The sequence below is a fragment of the Nicotiana tabacum genome, chromosome 23 (assembly GCF_000715075.1).
Source record: "Nicotiana tabacum cultivar K326 chromosome 23, ASM71507v2, whole genome shotgun sequence".
Lineage (NCBI taxonomy): Eukaryota > Viridiplantae > Streptophyta > Magnoliopsida > Solanales > Solanaceae > Nicotiana > Nicotiana tabacum.
Window position 1 is genome coordinate 25,077,471 of NC_134102.1, and position 22,561 is coordinate 25,100,031.

The following is a 22,561-nucleotide window of genomic DNA, read 5'->3' on the forward strand; positions in this document are numbered from 1 at the left end:
CCCTCTATCCCTATAAACAACCTAATCCCCCTTTCTTCACAGGAGAGAACAGAGCCCCCCCTCCTCCCCTCATTTTTTACCAAAAACCTAGCAGTCTTCCCCTCACCTTCTTAACCTCTCACTCATGCACACTTTTCCGTGACACACACACGCTGAAGCCTCTAGTAACAAGTGAGAATTACAAAGTTTAGAGCTAAAATTCAAAAGTTGCAAAGCTAATTTTCAGTTTCAAATCCTTGTCTTATCTCACATTTTCTGGGGATTTCAAAGCTTGACGGAGCTTTAGAGCTTGGTTCGAAGCTGAGAGTTTGATTTAAACTCAGATCACTGTTCAATTCCGCTGAATTTACTATTTCGGGAACTGCTGAGCTTCGGTCGAGTTTGCCTCTGGCTCTAGTTGGTTTATTCGAGTTTTCTTTGTTCAATCAGGTTAGTTTTAAACTCCTTTGTATTATACTTTTAGTAAATGATTAAACAAATGAGTTCCTGCTTAAATTTGAAGATCCGCTCGATTTCTGATTTTGTTAGTCTCATTTGTAATGAGAAGCCGTCAAGATTTTGCGTTGTTACTCCTGGCTTTTGAATGTATTGACTCTGATAATTTTCTTGTTTGCTTTACTGTTTGTTGTCCTTTTTGAATCTTCATTTATTTGTTATTTGGTATAGAATGCGAAATTTCTCTACAAGGTAAAAATGGAAACTTATTGTCCATAACTTTTACATTGGGAATTAGTTTGTTGTTATCATGTGCAATTATAATTATGTTTGTCTTGAACAACTGAGTCTGTTCTTGAGTTCTCGTTGGCTTCACTTTTTGCCTAATATGTATCTTTTCTTTAATGAAAATCAGAATGTGAGCATAATTAAATTAATGAGGTTATGACCATTTGTGATACTTCTTTAGTATTCAACATGTATTTTACCCAAAATCAATTTCATAATTTTGACCTTCACAATATTTTTAAATTAGTTTAGAATAACAATTAATGAACATCGTAGCTTGCTTTAGGCCCGATTAATAAATCATCGTGGCCATGGGTACGGTTTCCGTGGTATGGTCACGATACATAAATCCCAACTCAAGTGCGCGTTTCACGCGACTTGACCTCAACTTCAAATAAAAATAAAACAAACAAGTTGTAAGTCGCGGGTGCGTTTCACATGACGTGATTTGCAATATGTACAAAAACAACGAGTGTGCGACTTCGCGACTTGTTCAAATAAATTCCATAAATACTAAAAAGTAATTAAAATTTTTATTAAAAGCTAATAGAAAGTAAAAACGCACAATAGGTTCTTAAACGTATAATAAATCAGATAATTAGGCCAATTATTAATAGTTGAGCGACCGTGCTAAAACTACGGAACTCGGGAATGCCTAACACCTTCTCCCGGGTTAACAAAATTCCTTACCCGGTCTTCTGTGTTCGCAGACCAAAAATAGAGTTAATTTCCTCGATTTGGAATTTTAAAATAAACCGGTGACTTGGGACACTATAATAAATATCCCAAGTGGCGAATCTAAATTAAATAAATAATCCTATTTCGAATAATGTCACTTTATTTAGAAAAACTCTCTATCCCCTCGGAAAAAAGAAGGTGTGACAGCTCTGGCGACTCTGCTGGGGACTAAGAACCCAGAATCTCTGGTTCAGGGTTCAGAATTCGAGCTTAGAATAACTGTTATGCTTGGCTTTCTTGTGATTGTCTGATATTACTTGTTTGAGCCTAATGTGCTATATGGCGCTTTTTACCGCTTTAATATTGTTTGAACTGTATATAAAACTGTTACGAACCCCTTCTTCTCTCTGAGTCTTCTAAATCTTCTGGGAATCGCACGCTGGCGTGGCTTCTTTTCTGTTAATGTCATAGCCTAATTTAGAACTAGGATCGGATTAGTTACAAAGCCGGATAGTCTTTTGGTTCCCGGTACGTTGCTGCCCCCCTCCCCCCTCCCCCAGGCTCGAGTTGTCCGCTTGGGTAAGTCAGGTCTAGAACAACACACCCCAGGATTCAAACCTAGAATAACATAGCCTCGTGCCGGACCCCTAGTAGGAACGTTTTTTTTGCATCACGTGCATTTGACTTTGGGGAATCAACACAGGGGTTGGGTCCGTCTAGGACATGTGTACCCAAATTAAAGACCATGCTGATGCATTTTGACTTGCTACTTGTGCATTTCTTTGTTTCTGCTTGCATGTTGACTTGCTTCTAGAATAGGAAAAGAAAATCAAGAAAAAAAGGAGAGAGAAAATTGACTCGGTTCCTGAAAATCCCGGTATTTGAAAAAAAAAGAAGAAAAAAAAAGATACTGAAACTCAAATGAGCCCGAATTTTCAAAAAAATGACATTTTCCCCCGGTCCTGAAAAATTGACCGAACTATGCGGGTCTGATTTTCACCGGATCTGAGATACGTAGGCAAACTTCATCGGTTCCGGCCCACAATTTTCAAAAAATAAATTCAAAAATATTTTCCTTTACTTCCTTCTTTAGAAAGTCTTTCCTTTAGACCCCATTTTTTTAAAAAAATACAAAAATATTTTCATTATCCTTTCGAAAATTGAAAAGAAAATCAAGATTCAAAAATATTTTCTTTTTTTATTTAGAATTATTTCTTTCATAAATTTAAAATAAAGTCCAAAAATCCAAAAATATTTCCTTTCTTCTTTAGAAGTTTTTCTTTCGAAATTCCAGAAAAAAAAGAGAAAAAAAATCAAAATTCACAAAAACATATATATATTTTTTTCTACTTTAGAAGTCTTTCTTTTCAAAAATTCTCAAAAACAAAAGCCAAACAAATTGAAATCCAAAAATATTTTATTTCTTCTTTATAAATCTTTCTTTCGGAAATTAAAAATAAAAATTCAAAATCCAAAAAAAAGAGTGAGTTTATTTACTTTATTCATGATCTTCCCGAACTATGCAAGATCTGATTCATGTTCCCACATGATACGTAGGCAACCCACATCAGGTTTGATCGACTATTTTTAAAAAATTCAAAATCCAAAAAAACAAAATTGATAATAATAGATTGAGCCCATTCTAACGTGTTCTTTGTTTTGAATGGTGAAGAAAGTTTGAGGTGGTCGGTTTGTGGTAAGCTGACAACACAAGATCCAAGGAAAAATGACAACTGGCATCGAAGCTGTTAAGAGTGCTCAAAAAGCTCAGAGTCAGAGGGTTCAACAAAAGTCTATTGTGGTTCAAGAAAATAGAGTACTGAAGCAGCAAATGATTGAAATGTGTCAAGCATGGGCCAATGGCCAAGGACCGCCTTTTTCTATCCATGGTTTCCTAGAGTTCACATCCATCTCGACTACTGCCATTCCGGTCTTATTGTCTGATCAATCCTATTCACGTGGAATCAGTCTTTATCCCAACTGTACGACTACAACTGGAACTTCTATTGCGCACTCCCAAAGTGTGCCATTGACAACCAATCAGACAACCACTATTGTTATGCCCGTCTTCACCATCCCACAGCCGACACTGGTACAGAAGAAAACTCATGAGTCACAATTTGCTACCCAGCAAAAACAATACCACTCGTACCTATTTGATCTTCCTGCAAAGATTGAGAAGCCTGCCCAAAAGATGGCACAGGAAGAAATGACCCAAAGAATGAAAAGCTTAGAATAACAGTTGAAAAACATGCAAGGGTTGGCATGTCAGAAGAGTATTGCTTTCAAGGATCTATGTATGTTCCCCGATATTTGTTTGCCCCTTGGTGTCAAGACCCCTAAATTTGAAAAGTATGATGGACATGGAGACCCTATAGCCCACCTGAAAAGGTATTGCAATCAACTAAGAGGTACGGGAGGAAAGGAAGAATTGCTGATGTCTTATTTTGGGGAAAGCCTTATGGGATTAGCCTCCGAATGGTTTATGGATCAAGACACCTCTCACTGGCATGTCTGGGATGACATGGCCCGGGCCTTTGTCAAACAATTCCAATACAACATCGACATCGCCCCAGATCTTAATTCCCTTTCAAACCTGAAGAAGAAACCAACTGAAAGTTTTAGGGAATATGCCATTAAATGGAGAGGGAAAGCGGCTAGAGTTAAGCCACCCATGGATGACCACGAGTTAATCACTATTCTCCTTCAGGATCAAGAGCCAGATTATTTTCAAAACATGATGTCCGCAGTTGGCAAATCCTTCTCAGAAGCAATTAAAATTGGGGAAATAGTTGAGAATGGCCTTAAGACAGGCAAAAATATAAGTCAAGCAGTTCTCAAAGCCGCAACTCAGGCTGTCCAAATTGAATCTGTTAATTTTAGTGACACGAATGAGAAGAATGAAGAAACCATGATGACATCAGGGTCGAGAAGAGGTCCTAGGAGAACATCTCGAAGGTATGACCAGTCTTGTCTGGTTTCCGATGATTCCCCTGAGCACTACTATCCACCTCAGAACCCACATAACTTTGTTGCTCCACCTCAGAGCCCACAATTTTCTGTTGCTCCACCTTAGTATGTTGTCCAGCCACCAAGACCCCCCAGAAGGTGAGCACCAGCACCACAAAATCTCCACCAGCCTATACAAAATTTTCAGGTTCCCCATAACCCACATCAAAGCCAGGGGTATAAAGGGGAACAGAGGTTGAAAGATAATTTTACACCAATAGGAGAGTCCTATGGAAGCTTGTTTGAGAAGTTAAAGCATTATGATATGATTTCACCTATTCCTCCAAATCATGTGGACCCACGTGCAAGAAGCTTTGACCTTTCTAAAAGGTGTGAATATCATTCCAATGCCCAGGGGCACAATGTTGAAAGCTGTCAGGATTCGAAAAGAGAAATTGAAAGGATGATCCAGGAAAAATTGATTTTGATCCAAGACAGTGACACCTAGAATATCGCGCAGAATCCTTTACCTGCACATAATGATGCACACTTTGTGGGAATAATACGTGGTGACATGGAACATGAGTATCCTCTCGGGAACTTGCTGATTGAAGTTAATGATATTGACATTGGAGAAGGCCGTGGTGTTTATGATGAGCAGTTTTGTGGCTAAATGTCAGGCTTCGCAATTGAAAAGTCATTCCCTCACTAGGAAGGAATCTTGGTAGCTTGTTTTGATATTTTTTCTATTATCTAGGTTATTTCAGGATTGTGATCCAGATTTTATTTGCTTTATTGAGTCAAACCCTTCTATCCCTCTATTCTATTTGTGTGAGTCTTGTTTGTCTGTTCTATTGCTATTTTTATTATCTGGTTTATTTTAGGGTTGTAACTCAGATTTTAGGTTGTTTGTCTTGTTGTTAAACCCTTTCCATCCTTTACTCAATGAAATACAATTTGTCCTTTTGTGTCATTCCATGCTTAGTTCTTTTGTCGCTAGTTCTAGTGACATGACATGCATGCGAAATTTTTGGCCAGATCTTAGAAAATTGATTTAAGCTTGAATTGGAAAACTGAGAAAAAGATACTTTTTAGGATGAAAAAGAGTTGAAATACCTTGGAATTAAGCCTGAGTAAAATTCAAGTGGAACTAGAATAGTCATACCCGTAGAGGTTAAGGATCTTTACCTTCAAAATCATTGCGAACATCAGATTTGAGAATGTTGAATCAATTGAAATTGGTGGAAAGTTTGACATCAATGGATGGGAAGTGTCTTTCGACCACGACACGCTAAGAAGACAGACATGCTCATCAATTGTGATCACGAAAGGATACTATGATTGGCAGTTTCGAGGCTGGGAGGCCCCTTTTCAGCTATCCAAACACTTTATACCCTTCGTTATCCCTTTTGAGCTTATGTTATTTTCTTTGACCACCCCCTATTGGAATCAAGTTTAGAGTTAAAAGTCAAAAAATTAAATAAAAAGGAAAAGAGGTCCATGCCCCAAGAGTACAAACTGGGGCAATTTTTAAAGTTCAAGTGAAAAACAACAAGAAGAAGAAGAAAATAACAGTCAAAGGTCCATGCCCCCAGAAAAATAAAAGCTGGGGCAACTTGCTTTGAAAACAAAAGAGAAAAAAAACAAAAAGAAAGATGAAAAAACAATAGTTAGGTCAGAAGTATGAACTACGTTTGACCTGATTCCTTTAAAAAAGGATATGTAGGCAACCTTACATGGCTCGGTCCAACCAAATAAGAATTCAGGAAAAGAATATCCAAAATATCCCCAATATCTGAAACTGGGACCAAGATTTTGTTTCACTTTTGAAAGAGTCGATTCCAAGAGTTGTAAGTCTACAACCCCTCATTTGGAGTTTACTTTGAGCCTTCATGCCGTCCTTTCTTTCCAACCCTATCCAAAAACCTTCCAAATAAAGACCTTCTGATATGCCTTCAAGAATGCCAAGAGACATATGCAATGAGCAACAGTTGTCACACGACATAGAACATTGTCAAGTTGCTCACAAAAGAAAGCCAAAACAAGGGAGAAAGAAAAAAAGAAAAGAAAAAATGAGAGAGTCTTACTAGTGAAAACCTTCACGGGCAATATAAGACGACAGTAAGTAGAGATAAAGAAATGAGAGAGACTTGTTAGTGAAAATCCCCCGGGGCACCACTAGTCGAAGGTGAGTCATGAATCTAGTGCAAATATTTGGCACAAAGATGCTCGGTTTGAAAGCTTGAAGGAATGACAAGAATAAAGGTTAGATTGATTTGAAAGATCGGGCCACTAAGTCCAAAATGCATGTCATGATCATTAATGCTAGCTGCCTTAAAAAAATCTTCCTTTCCTTCCCGACAAGGGCATTTCCTGTTAATATTGTTTATTCGCATCATTTATGTCCTTTTGCTTTGAGCCAGTCCTCATCAAAGTAAGCAAGAAAAGATTTCAAAATCTGCTACCACCTTTTCAGTTGCACAAAGTAAATTTGGCTAGCATACTCTGTTGTTACAGTCTACATGCTTTGAGGATTCATACAAGGGCTTCTCCCCCCAAAAGACTCTTGTCAGCCTACTTGGCTAAAGCAAGCAAAGATAACCTCAAGATTAATCAGGGATTCTCTGTAGTACTGAACAATGACTATGAAGTGTACACATCATGCAAAAGGCACTTACCAGTTGTGATTCTCTCTGACAGACAAATTGCTCCAAAAGCAAAAGCTATTCAAGATATCAAAAAAGGTTATCCAAGAAAAGAAATCTCTTTTTTGAGATAAGGTTGATTGAGCCACAAAACATAAATGGCACTGAGAGCGAAACAATCAAGGTTGATACAGAAAGTAAAGGTCTCTTGAAAGAAACAGCAGAGTCTCCCAGCAGTGCAACCAACTACCAATACAGTCGGTCTTCCAAAGTTGGATGATCACAAAGCCAAGTTGCCAAAGACATCAAGGCCACAAACTGACCACCACTATTAAAACTCACAAAAATTTTCTTTGTTTGAAACAAGACCAAAGCAGTGTAAGGAAAGTGTTTCCAAAAAAAAGAGAAAAAATGAAAAAAGAAAAGAGAGAAAAACAATTCAAGAAGAGCAGCCAAAGGGAAGTTTATCAAATCTTTGCCTTTATTTTTCTTGTTAGAATGCACAAAATCATGCCATTGATCTTTGCATTTTCCTCCTAGGGTAATAGATCCTAGTCTGATGGATTTTTCTCCCAATAGAAGTCTTAGTCTGATAAATCTTTCTCCTAAGACAAAAATTCCTAGTCTGATGAATCTTTTTCCTAGGGTAATAAATCTTAGTGTGATAAATATTTCTCCTAAGATAAAAAATAAAATGACCTAGTCTGATGAACTTTCTCCTAGGATCGAAGTCTTAGTCTGATGAATATTTCTCCTAAGATAAGAAAACCTAGTCTGATGAACTTTCTCCTAGGATCGAAGTCTTAGTCTGATGAATTTTTCTCATAAGATAAGAAAGCCTAGTCTGATGAACTTTCTTCTAGGAAAGAAATCTTAGTCTGATGAATCTTTCTCCTAAGATAACAAAATAAAATCTAGTATGATGAATCTTTCTCCTAGGATAAAAATCTTAGTCTGATGAATCTTTCTCCTAAGATAAAAATAAAAGACCTAGTCTGATGAATTTTCTTCTAGGATCGAAGTCTTAGTCTGATGAATATTTCTCCTAAGATAAGAAAACCTAGTCTGATGAAATTTCTCCTAGGATCGAAGTCTCAGTCTGATGAATGTTTCTCCTAAGATAAGAAAGCCTAGTCTGATGAAATTTCTCCTAGGAAAGAAATCTTAGTCTGATGAATCTTTCTCCTAAGATAATAAAATAAAACCTAGTTTGATGAATCTTTCTCCTAGGATAAACGTCTTAGTCTGATGAATCTTTCTCCTAAGATAACAAAAAAAAAAGACCTAGTCTGATGAACTTTCTTCTAGGATCGAAGTCTTAGTATGATGAAATTTTCTCCTAAGATAAGAAATCTAGTCTGATGAATTTTTCTCCTAGGATAGAAATCTTAATCTGATGAATCTTTTTCCTAAGATAAAAAAAAAATTAGTCTGATGAATCTTTCTCCTAAGATTAAAAAAAATTAAAAAATGTCTTAGTCTGATGAATCTTTCTCCTAAGATAAATAAAACCTAGTCTGATGAATTTTCTCCTAGGATAGAAATCTTAGTCTAATGAATCTTTCTCCTAATATAAAAAACCTAGTCTGATAAATTTTCTCCTAGGATAATTATTAAAAAGTATGGATTAAAAAAAGGGCCATTTGTTCATGCCCTCAAAAAATAAGCATTGGGGCAGTTTGTTTAAAAATAATTAATTTTCTCAAAAAAATGAAAATGATTTTTCAAATTAAAAAAACAAAAAAAAACAAAAATCCTTCTCGGTTCATTTTAGCATAGGGTACACAATTCCCTAGTCTCGTTTTCCAACATAGGGTCTCAACTCCCTAGTTGATTTTATTTTAGACATAGGGTCTCCACTCCATAGTCGTTTTTCCAACATAGGGTCTTTACTCCCTAGTTGACTTTATTTTAGACATAAGGTCTCCACTCCCTAGTCATTTTTCTAACATAGGGTCTCCACTCCCTAGTCATTTTTCTAACATAGGGTCTCCACTCCTTAGTTGACTTTATTTTAGACATAGGGTCTCCACTCCCTAGTCGCTTTTCCAACATAAGGTCTCCACTCCCTAGTTGATTTTATTTTAGACATAGGATTTCCACTCCCTAGGCGCTTTTCCAACATAGGGTCTCCACTCCCTAGTTGATTTTATTTTAGACATAAAGTCTCCACTCCCTAGTCTCCTTTTCCAACATAGGGTCTCCACTCCCTAGTTGATGTTATTTTATACATAAGGTCTCCACTCCCTAGTCTCCTTTTCCAACATATGGCTTCCACTCCCTAGTTGGGGCACCATTTTGACAATCAGGGTACACCATTCCCAAAGAATCATGTTTTCTCCGGGTACACCATTCCCGACCCTTTTATCGCTTTCAATAATGAAGTAGTATAGAGTTTTGTTACAAATAACTCACGAAATTTTTCAAGTGAAAACTGGGGCAGAAAAATTTTGTTCGTTTGTTTGTTTTGATGTCTAAGCAAGTTTTCCCTCGAGGCACAGGTTTCGAGGTGACCAGAAAAAGAAGTCTCAATCCAAGATAATAAAAAAAGAAAAAGAAAAATAAGTGAATCCAAAATGTAGAAAAGGATGAAGGAACATGGACTGCTCAAGACATGACTGAGGTCACGAGCATTGTATTTCCCGTTTTGATCAGAAAAAACCGAAGAAGAATGAACTAGCACCTGTAGCTACCAAGCATCAAAGTTTAGATCAGAGTCGCATGAAGAACCAGCCAAGACTCAAGATCAAGTTTCAAAAGACTTAGAGATAGGAACTGTTTGGTCGTTTTGAATATTTTAACCACTTTCCCCTATTTCCCGTTCAATTTATACGTTACAGTTATTTTATGACTTACAGGGTTAGTTGGTTCGGGTGCGGAAAGAATTCGGAGTGAAATGAGACACTTAGTCTCATAATTAAAAATTTTAAGTTAGAAAAGTGATCGGATGTGGACTTATGTGTAAACGACCTCCGAATTGAATTTTAGTGATTCCAATAGCTCCGTATGGTGATTTAGGACTTAGGAGCATGTCCAAAAAATTATTTGGAGGTCTGTAGTGGAATTAGGCTTGAAATGGCGAAAGTTGAATTTTTGGAAAGTTTGACCGGGGGGTTGACTTTATGATAACGGGGTCGGAATCCGACTCTGAAAATTGAAATACCTCTGTTATGTTATTTATGACTTTTGTACAAAATTTGATATCAATCAGACTTGATTTGATAGGTTCCGGCCTCGTTTGTGTAAACTTGAAATTTCAAAGTTCATTAGGCTTGAATTGGGGTATGATTCGTGGTTTTAGCATTGTTTGAAGTGACTTGAGGGTTCGACTAAGTTTGCATGATGTTATGGGACTTGACGGTATATTTAGTTGAGGTCCCGGGGGCCTTGGGTGAGTTTCAGATGGTTAACGGATCAATTTTGGAGTTGGCATTCCAGCTGAAGAATGCTGGTTTTCTATCACTAATTTCCTTCTACGCGATCGCATGAGAATGTCCGCGATCCCGTAGGCTTGATGAGGCAGTGTTGATTTTATTATTTCCGATCGCGTAGGTTCGGCTAGTCTGTGCTACGCGAACGCGTGGGAGAGGCCGCGTTCGCATAGGGGAACTTGAGAGGAAGTTGGGCCACGCGTTTGCTCTATGCAATTGCGTGAAGAGGGATGTGATCGCGTAGAGCTAGGATCTTGTGCATTGCGATCGCGTGAAGACAACCGCGATCGCGTAGGGTCTTTTCTGGGCAGTGGAAAATTGTGCCTCGCGATCGCGTGTGTTTGTCCGCGATAGCGTAGAGCAAATATCTGGGCATATAGTTTAAGTTCTGAAAATGGGACTTCGTCCCATTTTCCATTTTTGACGGATTGGAGCTCGGGAATAGGCAATTTTTGGGAGATTTTCAGAGGAAACTACGGGGTAAGTGTTCTTAACTCAATATTGGCTAAATTACTCGAATCCATGGTTGTTTTTATCATTTATTGGGTGAATCAAGTTGGAAAATTTAGAAAACCCCCTTGGTTTAAATTGAAGATTTGAGGGTCGATCGGATTTTAGTAAAATTGGTATGGTTAGACTCATGGTTGAATGGGCTTTCAGATTGTTTAACTTTTATCGAGTTCCGAGATGTGGGCCCCACTGGCAATGTTTGAGCTAAATTTTGGATTTTTATAAAAAATTAACATTTAATTGTGGCTAGATACGAGGCTTTCAGAGGCCAATTCTCGGGGCAAGGGCATAGCGGAATAAAGAATTACACGGTTTGAGGTAAGTAACAATTTTAAATCTGGTCCTGAGGGTATGAAACCCCGAATTTTTGTATCATGTGATTACTTTGGAGGTGAGGCACATGCTAGGTGACGGGCGTGTGGGCGTACACCGATGGGATTTTGACTTGGTCCGTCCCGTGAAACTGTAAAGTTGAATAACTTGTTATTAGCTATATGATCTCTATGTGTTGTGAAAATTTGACTGTAAGGCATGTTAGAAACCATGTTTAGGCTATCTGTTGATACTGTTGGGACCCACAGAGGTCGTGTACATGATGAATTATCTGCTAAATTGTTGTTTGGTACTCAGTCACATTTTACTTATTTATTTTATCTCAGCCTTTATTGTTCATTATTGATGCATTATATCATTATTGTTTGGGCTGATTTCATGATTATTGAGAGCCCGAGAGACTGGAAAGATTTATGACTGAGTGAGGCCGATGGCCTGATTGTGAGATATTGATACTATAGCACGTGAGTTGTCCGTGCAGCACGTGAGTTAGCCGTGCAGATCCAGATATTGATACTATAGCACGTGAGTTGGCCGTACGGATCCATATATTAATACTATGGCACGTGAGTTGTCCGTGCAGCACGTGAGTTGGCCATGCAGATTATAGAGTTTGGGTTGTAGGAGCTCCTCCGGAGTCTGTACACCCCTAGTGAGCACGAGTACCCATTGAGTATGAGTGCTGAAGGCTGAGAGCCTAGTGGTTGAGCTGTTATGACGAGTTGAGTATCTGTTGCCCAGAGAGGCTGTACTTGCTTTTCATTTGTTGTTGCACTTAGTTGCTATCTGTCATTGATGTGAAATTCTATGAAAGCTTTTTTATATCCGGATTACATGAAATTGAACTGTATAAAACTGATTTGATTTAAACTTTTGGAATTGAAAGCATGCATACTCTCTGCTGGAATTACTGAAAATGAACTGTAACTGTGTAGCTCGTCATTATCTTCAGTTCCTTATTTATTATCGTTACTTGCTGAGTTGGTTGTACTCATACTACTCCATGCACTTCGTGTGCAAATCCAAGTGTTCCCGAGCATAGAGGGTGTTGATGTTCTCGCACGGTTGATTTTCCGAAGATTCAGAGGTAGCTGCCATGTTTTGCAGACATTGTTCTCTTTCCCTATCTCCTTGTTTAATGTATTTGGTCTTAGACTGTTATAGACCATATTTTCCAGACTTGTATTCATACTAGATGCTCATGTACTGAGTGACACAGGATTTTGGGAGTGTTTATATTTGTGTTTGTGAGGTTTTCTTCTGCTGAATTTAATAATTACGTTTTTAAATTTAAAAGATAGGGTGGTTTATTGAGATTGTCGGCTTGCCTAGTATTGAGATAGGCGCCACCACGACATGTGAGATTTTGGGTCGTAATAAGTTGGTATCAGAGCCTAGGTTGCATAGGTCTCACGAGTCATGAGCAGGTTTAGTAGAGTCTTGCGGATCGATATGCAGACGTCTGTACTTATCTTCAAGAGGCTGCAGAACCCTTAGGAAAATTTCACTTTCTTGTATTCTGTCATGCGAAATTGTTGATTCCGAAAACTAAATTTTTGTTATTATGTTCTCTCACAACTGGTGAGAACGCGTACTACCGGATTAGACGGTCAGCCACCAGTGCCACCAGTTAGGGCCGCGAGAGGTCGGGGCCGTGGTAGAGGTCGGGGCCGAGGTAGAGGTCGAGGTATAGCTCGTACCACAGTTGGACCCGCACCTGTAGTACCACAAGTTGCTCCAGGTCAGGAGCAGATTCCAGACATAGTTGAGCCGACAGGACCAACTCAGGCATCAGATGGGCCTATTGAGATTCCAGGCCTTCAGGAGACTTTGGCCCAGATATTGACAGTTTGCACTGGTCTTGCTCAGGTGGTTTTGGCTCAGGCCGCACCTGCCACTTCTCAGGCCGGGGAGGTACTCATACCCCTGTTGCCCGTACTCCAGATCAGGTAGTGCAGGGACTTAAGATACCAGAGGTACTACCAGCCCAACCGGTTGCAGCTGATCAGGCCCCGGTAGTTCCTATTATGGAAGACGATGAGTAGAGGAGACTTGAGAGATTTGATAGGCTTAGACCTCCACCATTTAGCGGTACTGAGTCAGAGGATGCTCAGGGTTTTCTGGATAGGTGTCAGCGGATGCTTCAGACAACGGGTATTTTGGAGACCAGTGGGGTCTCGTTCACTACTTTTCAGTTTTCTGGGGCTGCCTTCAGATGGTGGGAGTCTTATGAGAGGTGCAGACCAGTTGGTGTAGTACCACTTACATGGCAGGAATTCTCCGTTCTGTTTTTGGAGAAGTTCGTGCCACAGTCTCGCAGAGAGGAGCTGCGCAGACTGTTTGAGCAGTTATGTCAGGATGGTATGTGTGTGACTCAATACAAGATGAGATTTTCCGATTTGGCTTGTCACGTAGTCTGGTTGGTTCCCACTGATAGGGAGAGTATTAAGAGGTTCATTGATGGCCTCACATATCAGTTGCGTTTACTTATGACTATGGAGAGGGTGTCTGGTGCTACTTTTGATGAGGTAGTTAACATTGCTCGGTAGATAGAGATGGTACGTAGCCAGGAATGTGGAGAGAATGAGGCTAAGAGGCCTCGTGGTCCAGGTGATTACAACGGTATTCCTTCAGGGGGTCAGTTTTAACGTGGTAGGGGTCGTTCTTACAGACACGCTCAGACGGGTCGTCCAGCTCATCGTGGTGCATCAGCTAGCCACAGTTCTTATAGTACTCACTCAGGCCAGTCTTCATTCAGTGCACTACCAGCGCAGAGTTGTCATCATGCCTTGTCCGCTCAGGCTTCTACAGGTAATTTCTCGGGTTATTAGGAGCAACAATTCCGTCAGAGTAGGGGCTGTTTCGAGTGCGGAGAATTTGGTCATTTTAAGAGAGAATGTCCTAGGATGTTGAGTGGGGCTCCACAACAGAGTCCTCGACTGACGGCACCAGCACCAGTAGTTCCACCACCCGCCCAGCCAGCTCGGGGTGGGGGTCAGGCAGCTAGGGGTCGCCCAAGAGGGGGAGGCCGATCAGGTGGCGGTCAGGCCCAATTCTATGCTTTTCCTGCCAGGCCAGATGTTGTTTCCTCAAATGCAGTGATCATAGGTATTGTTTCAGTGTGCCAGATGGAGGCTTCTATATTATTTGACCCTGATTCCACTTATTCATATGTATCATCGTATTATGCTCATTATCTGGATATGCCATGTGAGTCCTTAGTTTCACCTATTTGTATATCTACACCGGTTAGAGATATTATTACTGTGGACCGTGTGCATCAGTCGTGTGTGGTAACTATTGGAGAATTAGAGACTAGAGTTGATATCTTATTACTCGGTATGGTTGATTGGTTGTCTCCATGTCATGCTATTCTGGACTATCACGAAAAAACCATGATGTTGACGATGCTGGGGTTGCCAAAGGTTGAATGGAGAGGTTCTCTAGGATTTGTTCCTAGCAAGGTAATTTCTTATTTGAAGGACCAACGTATGGTTGGAAAGGGATGTTTGTCATATTTGGCCTTTGTGAGAGATGTTGATGCTGATACTCCTATTATTGATTCAGTACCGGTCGTGCGAGACTTTCCAGATGTATTTCCTGCAGAATTGTCGGGTATACCACTCGACAGGGATATTGATTTCGGTATTGACTTGGTGCAGGGCACTCAGCCCATTTCTATTCCTCTGTATCGTATGGCACCAACTGAGTTAAAAGAATTGAAAGAGCAACTTCAGGAACTCCTTGAAAAGGGGTTTATTAGGCCTAGCGTGTCACCTTGGGGTGCACCGGTTCTGTTTGTGAAGAAGAAAGATGGTATTATACGGATGTGCATCGATTATAGGTAGTTGAAGAAAGTTACAATCAAGAATAAATATCCTTTGCCGCGTATTGATGACTTATTTAACTAGCTTCAGGGAGCGAGGGTGTTATCCAAAATTAATTTGAGATCGGGGTATCACCAGTTGAAAATTCGAAATTCGGATATTCTAAAGACGACATTCAGAACTCGTTGTGGCCACTACGAATTTTTTGTGATGTCTTTCGGGCTAACTAATGTCGCAACAACATTTATGCATTTGATGAATAGTGTATTCCAGCTATATCTTGATTTATTTGTCGTAGTATTTATTGATGATATTCTGGTGTACTCACATAGCCAGTAGGAGCATGCACAACACTTGGGTATTGTATTACAGAGTCTGAGAGATGAGAGACTTTATGCCAAATTTTCTAAGTGTGAGTTCTGGCTTAGTTCGGTGGCATTCTTGGGATATATAGTGTCTGGTGAAGGAATTAAGGTGGATCCGAAGAAAATAGAGACAGTTTAGAGTTGGCCCAGACCACCTTCAGTTACTGAGATTTGGAGTTTTCTCGACTTGGCCGGTTATTATCGTCGCTTCGTGGAGGGTTTCTCGTCTATTGCATCGCCTATGACTAAATTGACCCAGAAAGGTGCCCCGTTCAGGTGGTAAGATAAGTGTGAGGAGAGCTTTCAGAAGCTCAAGACAGCTTTGACTAGAGCTCCAGTATTGGTGTTGCCTATATGTTCAGAGTCTTATACTGTGTACTGTGACGCGTCGCGTATTGGTCTCGGCGCAGTACTTATGCAAGACGGCAGGGTGATTTCCTATGCATCCAGACAATTAAAGGCACATGAGAAGAATTATCCGGTCCACGGCCTTGAGTTAGCAGCTATAGTTCATGCCTTGAAAACTTGGCGGCATTACATGTACGGTGTCCAGTGTGAGGTATATACCGATCATTGGAGTCTATAACATTTGTTTAAACAGAAGGATCTTAATTTGCGGCAGCGTAGGTGGTTAGAGTTGCTTAAGGATTATGATATCACCATTATCTATCATCCCGGAAAGGCTAATATAGTGGCCGATGCCTTGAGTCATAAGGCGAAGAGTTTGGGCAGCTTAGTATACTTACTGGTAGTAGAGAGGCCTTTAGCATTGGATGTTCAGGCCTTGGCCAACCAGTTTGTTAGATTGGATGTTTCCGAGCCGAATCGAGTTTTGGCTTGTGTGGTTTCTCGGTCTTCTTTATATGATCGTATCAGAGAGTGCCAGTATGATGATCCACATCTGCTTGTCCTTAAGGACACGGTTCAACACGGTGATGCCAAGGAAGTCACTATTGGAGATGACGGTGTATTACGGATGCAGGGCAAGCTATGTGTGCTTAATGTAGATGGTTTGCGTGAGCTGATTCTCTAGGAAACTCACAGTTCGCGGTACTCTATTCATCCAGGCGCCGCGAAGATGTATCAGGATTTGAGGCAGCACTATTGGTGGAGGCGAATGAAGAAAGATATAGTTGGGTTTGTAGCTCGGTGTTTAAATTGTCAACAGGTATAGTGCGAGCATCATAGACCAGGAGGATTACTTTAGAGACTTGAAATTCCGGAGTGGAAATGGGAGCGTATTACCATAGACTTCGTAGTTGGGCTTCCATGAACATTGAGGAAGTTTGATGCGATTTGGGTGATTGTAGATAGGTTGACCAAATCAGTGCATTTTATTCCAGTTGGTACTAATTATTCTTCGGAGCGGTTGGCTGAGATTTATATCCGCAAGATTGTTCGTCGACACGGTGTGCTGGTGTCCATCACTTTAGATCGGGGCACGTAGTTTACATCATAGTTTTGGAGAGCAGTACTGCGAGAATTGGGCACACAAGTTCAGTTGAGTACAACATTTCACCCTCAGACAGAAGGGCAGTCCGAGTGCACTATTCAGATATTGGAGGATATGCTACACGCTTGTGTCAGTGATTTTGGAGGTTCTTGGGATAAATTTCTTCCACTTGCGGAGTTTGCTTACAATAACAGCTACCAATCGAGTATACAGATGGCTCCGTATGAGGCATTATATGGGAGATGGTATCGATCTCCGGTTGGTTGGTTTGAGCCGGGTGAGGCTAGGCTATTGGGTACTGACTTGGTTCAGGATGCTTTGGAGAAGGTTAAAGTGATTCAGGGGCGACTTCGCACGGCGCAGTCTATACAGAAGAGTTATGCTGACAGGAAGGTCCGTGATGTTGCTTACATGGTTGGGGAGAAGGTTCTGCTCAAAATTTCACCAATGAAGGGTGTGTTGATGTTCGGGAAGAAGGGCAAGTTGAGCCCTCGGTATATTAGGCTTTTTGAGATACTTAAGAAAATTGGAGAGGTGGCTTATGAACTTGCCTTGCCACCTAGTATATCAGGTGTTCATCCAGTGTTCCATGTATCCATGCTTTGAAAGTATGTCGGGGATCCATCTCATATTCTGGATTTTAGTACAGTACAGCCGGACGGTAATCTGACTTATGATGTGGAGCCGGTGGCTATTTTAGACCGGCAGGTTCGAAAGCTGAGGTCAAAGAACATAACATCAGTAAAGGTATAGTGGAGAGGCCAGCCAGTTGGAGAAGCTACTTGGGAAATTGAGCAGGAGATGCGGAGCAATTATCCACACCTATTTGAGACCCCAGGTATGATTCTAAACCCGTTCGAGGACGAACGTTTGTTTAAGAGGGGGAGAATGTAATGACCCGGCCGGTTATTTTGAATATTTTAACCTGTTCCCCCATTTATTGCTCAATTTATACTTTACAATTGTTTTATGACTTACCGGGTTAGTTGGCTCGGGTCCGGAAAGAATTCAGAGTGAAATGAGACACTTAGCCTCAAAATTAAAAATTTTAAGTTAGAAAAATGACCAGATGTGGACTTATGTGTAAATGACCTCAGATTTGAATTTTGATGATTCCAGTAGCTCCATATGGTGATTTCAGACTTAGGAGCGTGTCCGAAAAATAATTTGGAGGTCCGTAGTGGATTTAGGCTTGAAACGGCGAAAGTTAAATTTTTGGGAAGTTTGGCCGGGGTTGACTTTTTGATATCGGGGTCGAAATCTGATTCTGAAAATTAGAATACCTCCGTTATGTCATTTATGACTTGTGTGCAAAATTTGAGGTCAATCAGACTTGATTTGATAGGTTTCGGCGTCGTTTGTGGAAACTTGAAATTTCAAAGTTCATTAGGCTTGAATTGGGGTATGATTCGTGGTTTTAGCGTTGTTTGAGGTGATTTGAGGGTTCGACTAAGTTCGCATGATGTCATAGGATTTGACGGTATGTTTGGTTGAGGTCTCGGGGGCCTCGGGTGTGTTTCAGATGGTTAACGGATCAATTTTGGAGTTGGCATTCCAGCTGAATGATGTTGGTTTTCTGTCACTGGTTTCTTACTACGCGATCGCATGAGAATGTCCGCGATCGCATAGGCTTGATGAGGCAGTGTTGATTTTATTCTTCGCGATCGCGTAAGTTGGTCTAGTGTATGCTACGCGAACACGTGGGAGAGGCCGCGTTCGCATAGGGGAACTTGAGAGGAAGTTGGGCCACACGTTTGCTCTATGCGATCGCGTGAACAAGGATGCGATCGCGTAGAGCTGGGATCTTGTGCATCGCGATCGCGTGAAGACAACCGCGATCGCGTAGGGTCTTTTCTGGGCAGTGGAAAATTGTACTTCGTGATCGCGTGTGTTTGTCCGCGATCGCATAGAGCAAATGTCTGGGCAGAGAGTTTAAATTCTGAAAATGGGACTTCGTCCCATTTTCTATTTTTGACGGATTGGAGCTCGGGAAGAGGCGATTTTTGGGAGATTTTCAGAGGAAACAACGGGGTAAGTGTTCTTAACTCAATATTGGCTAAATTACTCGAATCCATGGTTGTTTTTATCATTTATTGGGTGAATCAAGTTGGAAAATTTAGAAAAACCCCTTGGTTTAAATTGAAGATTTGAGGGTCGATCGGATTTTAGTAAAATTGGTATGGTTAGACTCGTGGTTGAATGGGCTTTCGGATTGTTTAACTTTTGTCGAGTTCCGAGACGTGGGCCCCACTGGCAATGTTTGAGCTAAATTTTAGATTTTTATGAAAAATTAGCATTTAATTGTGGCTAGATACGAGGCTTTCAGAGGCCAATTCTCGGGGCAAGGGCATAGCGGAATAAAGAATTACACGGTTTGAGGTAAGTAACAGTTTTAAATCTGGTCCTGAGGGCATGAAACCCCGGATTTTTGTATCATGTGATTACTTTGGAGGTGACGTACATGCTAGGTGACGGGCGTGTGGGCGTGCACCGAGGAAATTGTGACTTGGTCCGTCCCGTAAAACTGTAAAGTCGAATAACTTGTTATTAGCTATATGATCTCTATGTGTTATGGAAATTTGACTGTAATACATGTTAGAAACCATGTTTAGGCTATATGTTGATACTGCTGGGACCCACAGAGGTCGTGTACATATTGAATTATCTACTAAATTGTTGTTTGGTACTCAGTCACAGTTTACTTGTTTATTTTATCTTAGTTTCTATTATTCATTATTGATGCATTATATCATTATTGTTTGGGCTGATTTTATTATTATTGAGAGCCCGAGAGACTGGAGAGAGTTATGACCGAGTGAGGCCGAGGGCCTGATTGTGAGATATTGACACTATAACACGTGAGTTGTTCGTACAACGCGTGAGTTGGCCGTGCGGATCCAGATATTGATACTATAGCACGTGAGTTGGCCGTGCAGATCCAGATATTGATACTATGGCACGTGAGATGTCCGTGCAGCACGTGAGTTGGCCGTGCAAATTATAGCGCTTGGGCTGTAGGAGCCCCTCCGGAGTATGTACACCCCTAGTGAGCGCTTGTACCTATTGAGTGTGAGTGCTGAGGGCTGAGAGCCTAGTGGTTGAGCTGTTGTGACGAGTTGAGTATCTGTTGCCCTGAGAGGCTGTACTTGTTTTTTATTTGTTGTTGCACTTAGTTGATATCTGTCATTGATGTGAAATTCTCTGAAAGCTTTTATATCCGGATTACATGAACTTGAACTGTATAAAACTGATTTGACTTAAACTTTTGGAATTGAAAGCATGCCTACTCTCTGCTGGAATTACTAAAAATGAATTGTAACTGTGTAGCTCGTCATTATCTTTAGTTCCTTATTTATTATCGTTACTTGTTGAGTTGGTTGTACTCATACTACACCCTGCACTTCGTGTGCAAATCCAGGTATTCTCGGGCATAGCGGGTGTTGATCTCTCGCATGGTTGATTTTTCGGAGATTCAGAGGTAGTTGTCGTGTTTTGCAGACCTTGTCTCTCTTTCCCTATCTCATTGTTTAATGTATTTGGTCTTAGTCTGTTATATACCGTATTTTCCAGACTTGTATTCATACTAGATGCTCATGTTATCAGTGACACCGGGTTTTGGGAGTGTTTATATTTGTGTTTATGAGATTTTCTTCCGCTGAATTTAATAATTACGTTTTCAAATTTAAAAGATAGGGTGGTTTATTGAGATTGCCGGCTTGCTTAATATTGAGATAGGCGTCATCACAACATGTGAGATTTTGGGTCGTGACAGGAACCTTGTTACTCATAGCTGATAGGCATGTTTAGTTTCTCTTCATTTTGATTTTGGTGTAATAAGTAGCTCAGCAAACAGTAACAGCATCAACAACAGTGAAATTACAGCTTATGGTAGTCCCAGCTACCAAAACATCCAGAACTACACTGACCTGATTCCTTTATAGCCAAGGATATGTAGGCAACTTCCGAAGCAAGGTTCGGTCAAACGTTTTCAAAATGCTTCCCCATAGAGTGTCAAAAGGGAAAAAATTGCTCATAATTGCTTACTTTATCTTTGGCCAAAAACTCCTCATGTTCTCGAGAAAAGAGGGGCAGCTGGGAGCACATAATTTTTGCCCTGTGAAAAATACTCCTATAAAATCCACTAAAATATATTTTTCTAATTGTTTTAATTTTCATAAAATTTCTAGGAATTTCTTGTTAATTATTGTTTGTATTTAGTTGCATAATTATTATCTTAAAATTATAAGAAAACACCAAAAAAATGTCCAAATCTTCATTGCATAGCATTTTAGGTTTTCATTTGCATTTTTAGGATTTAATTATGTTTATTAGTTGTATTATTAAATGAAAATCACAAAAATACCATGGGAATTTTATATTTTTAGCTTTTAGTCTTAAATTATTAATTTTCTTCCATTAGTTTCAAGTCAATTAATTATTTGAATATTAGAAATAATAGGTAGATTAATTTTGCAAATTAGACATACGATAGGATTTAATTTAGAATCTTTTAAAGAAAAAACACAAAAGAAGGAATTAAGGAATATGTTGGTCTTATTTAAATTTGGGCCAAAGACAATTCTTGCGATCCAAATCCCCTCAAACCCGCCTGGCCCAAATCCCTCTATCCCTATAAACGACCTAATCCCATTTTCTTCACTGGAGAAAACAGAGCCCCCCCCCCCCCCCTTCCCCTTCATTTTTTACCAAAATCCTAGCAGCCTTCCCCTCACCTTCTTCACCTCTCACTCATACAAATTCTTCCCTAACACACACACGCTGAAGCCTCTAGTAGCAAGTGGGAATTACAAAGTTTAGAGCTAAACTTTAAAAGTTGCAAAGCTGATTTTCAGTTTCAAATCCTTGTCTTCTCTCATATTTTCTGGGGATTTCAAAGCCTGATGGAGCTGTAGAGCTTGGTTCGAAGCTGAGAGTTTGATTTAAACTCAAATCATTGTTCGATTCCGCTGAATTTACTATTTCGGGAACTAATGAGCTTCGGTCGAGTTTGCCTCTGCCTTTAGTTGGTTTATTCGAGTTTTCTTTGTTCAACCAGGTTAGTTTGAAACTTCTTTGTATTATGCTTTTAGTAAATGATTAAACAAATGAGTTCCTGCTTAAATTTGAAGATCCGCTCAATTTCTGATTTTGTTAGTCTCATGTGTAATAAGAAGCCTTCAAGATTTCGTGTTGTTACTCCTGGCTATTGAATGTATTGACTCTGATAATTCTCTTATTTGCTTTACTGTTCGTTGTCCTTTTTGAATCTTCATTTATTTTCCATTTGGTATTGAATGCGAAATTTCTCTACAATGTAAAAATGGAAACTTATTGTCCATAATTTTTACATTGGGAATTAGTTTGTTGTTGTCATGTGCAATTATAATTATGTTTGTCTTGAACAACTGAGTCTGTTCTTGAGTTTTTGTTGGCTTCACTTTTTGCCTAATATGTATCTTTTCTTTAATGAAAATCAGAATGTGAGCATTATTAAATTAATCAGGTTATGACCATTTGTGATACTTCTTTAGTATTCAAACATGTATTTACCCACAATCAATTCCATAATTTTGACCTTCACAATAATTCCAAATTAGTTTAGAATAATAATTAATGAACATTGTAGCTTGCTTTAGGCCCGAATAAT

At 39.8% G+C, this 22,561-nt stretch overlaps 1 long non-coding RNA gene across 1 annotated transcript; it reads left to right on the forward strand.

Moving 5' to 3' along the window:
* The first annotated feature begins 44 nt into the window (after positions 1–44).
* LOC107764655 (uncharacterized) lies at positions 45–22,159 on the forward strand. The gene is made up of 2 exons (XR_001643267.2): positions 45–429; positions 20,333–22,159. It is a non-coding gene; the product is annotated as an uncharacterized LOC107764655 (long non-coding RNA).
* Positions 22,160–22,561: the final 402 nt, after the last annotated feature.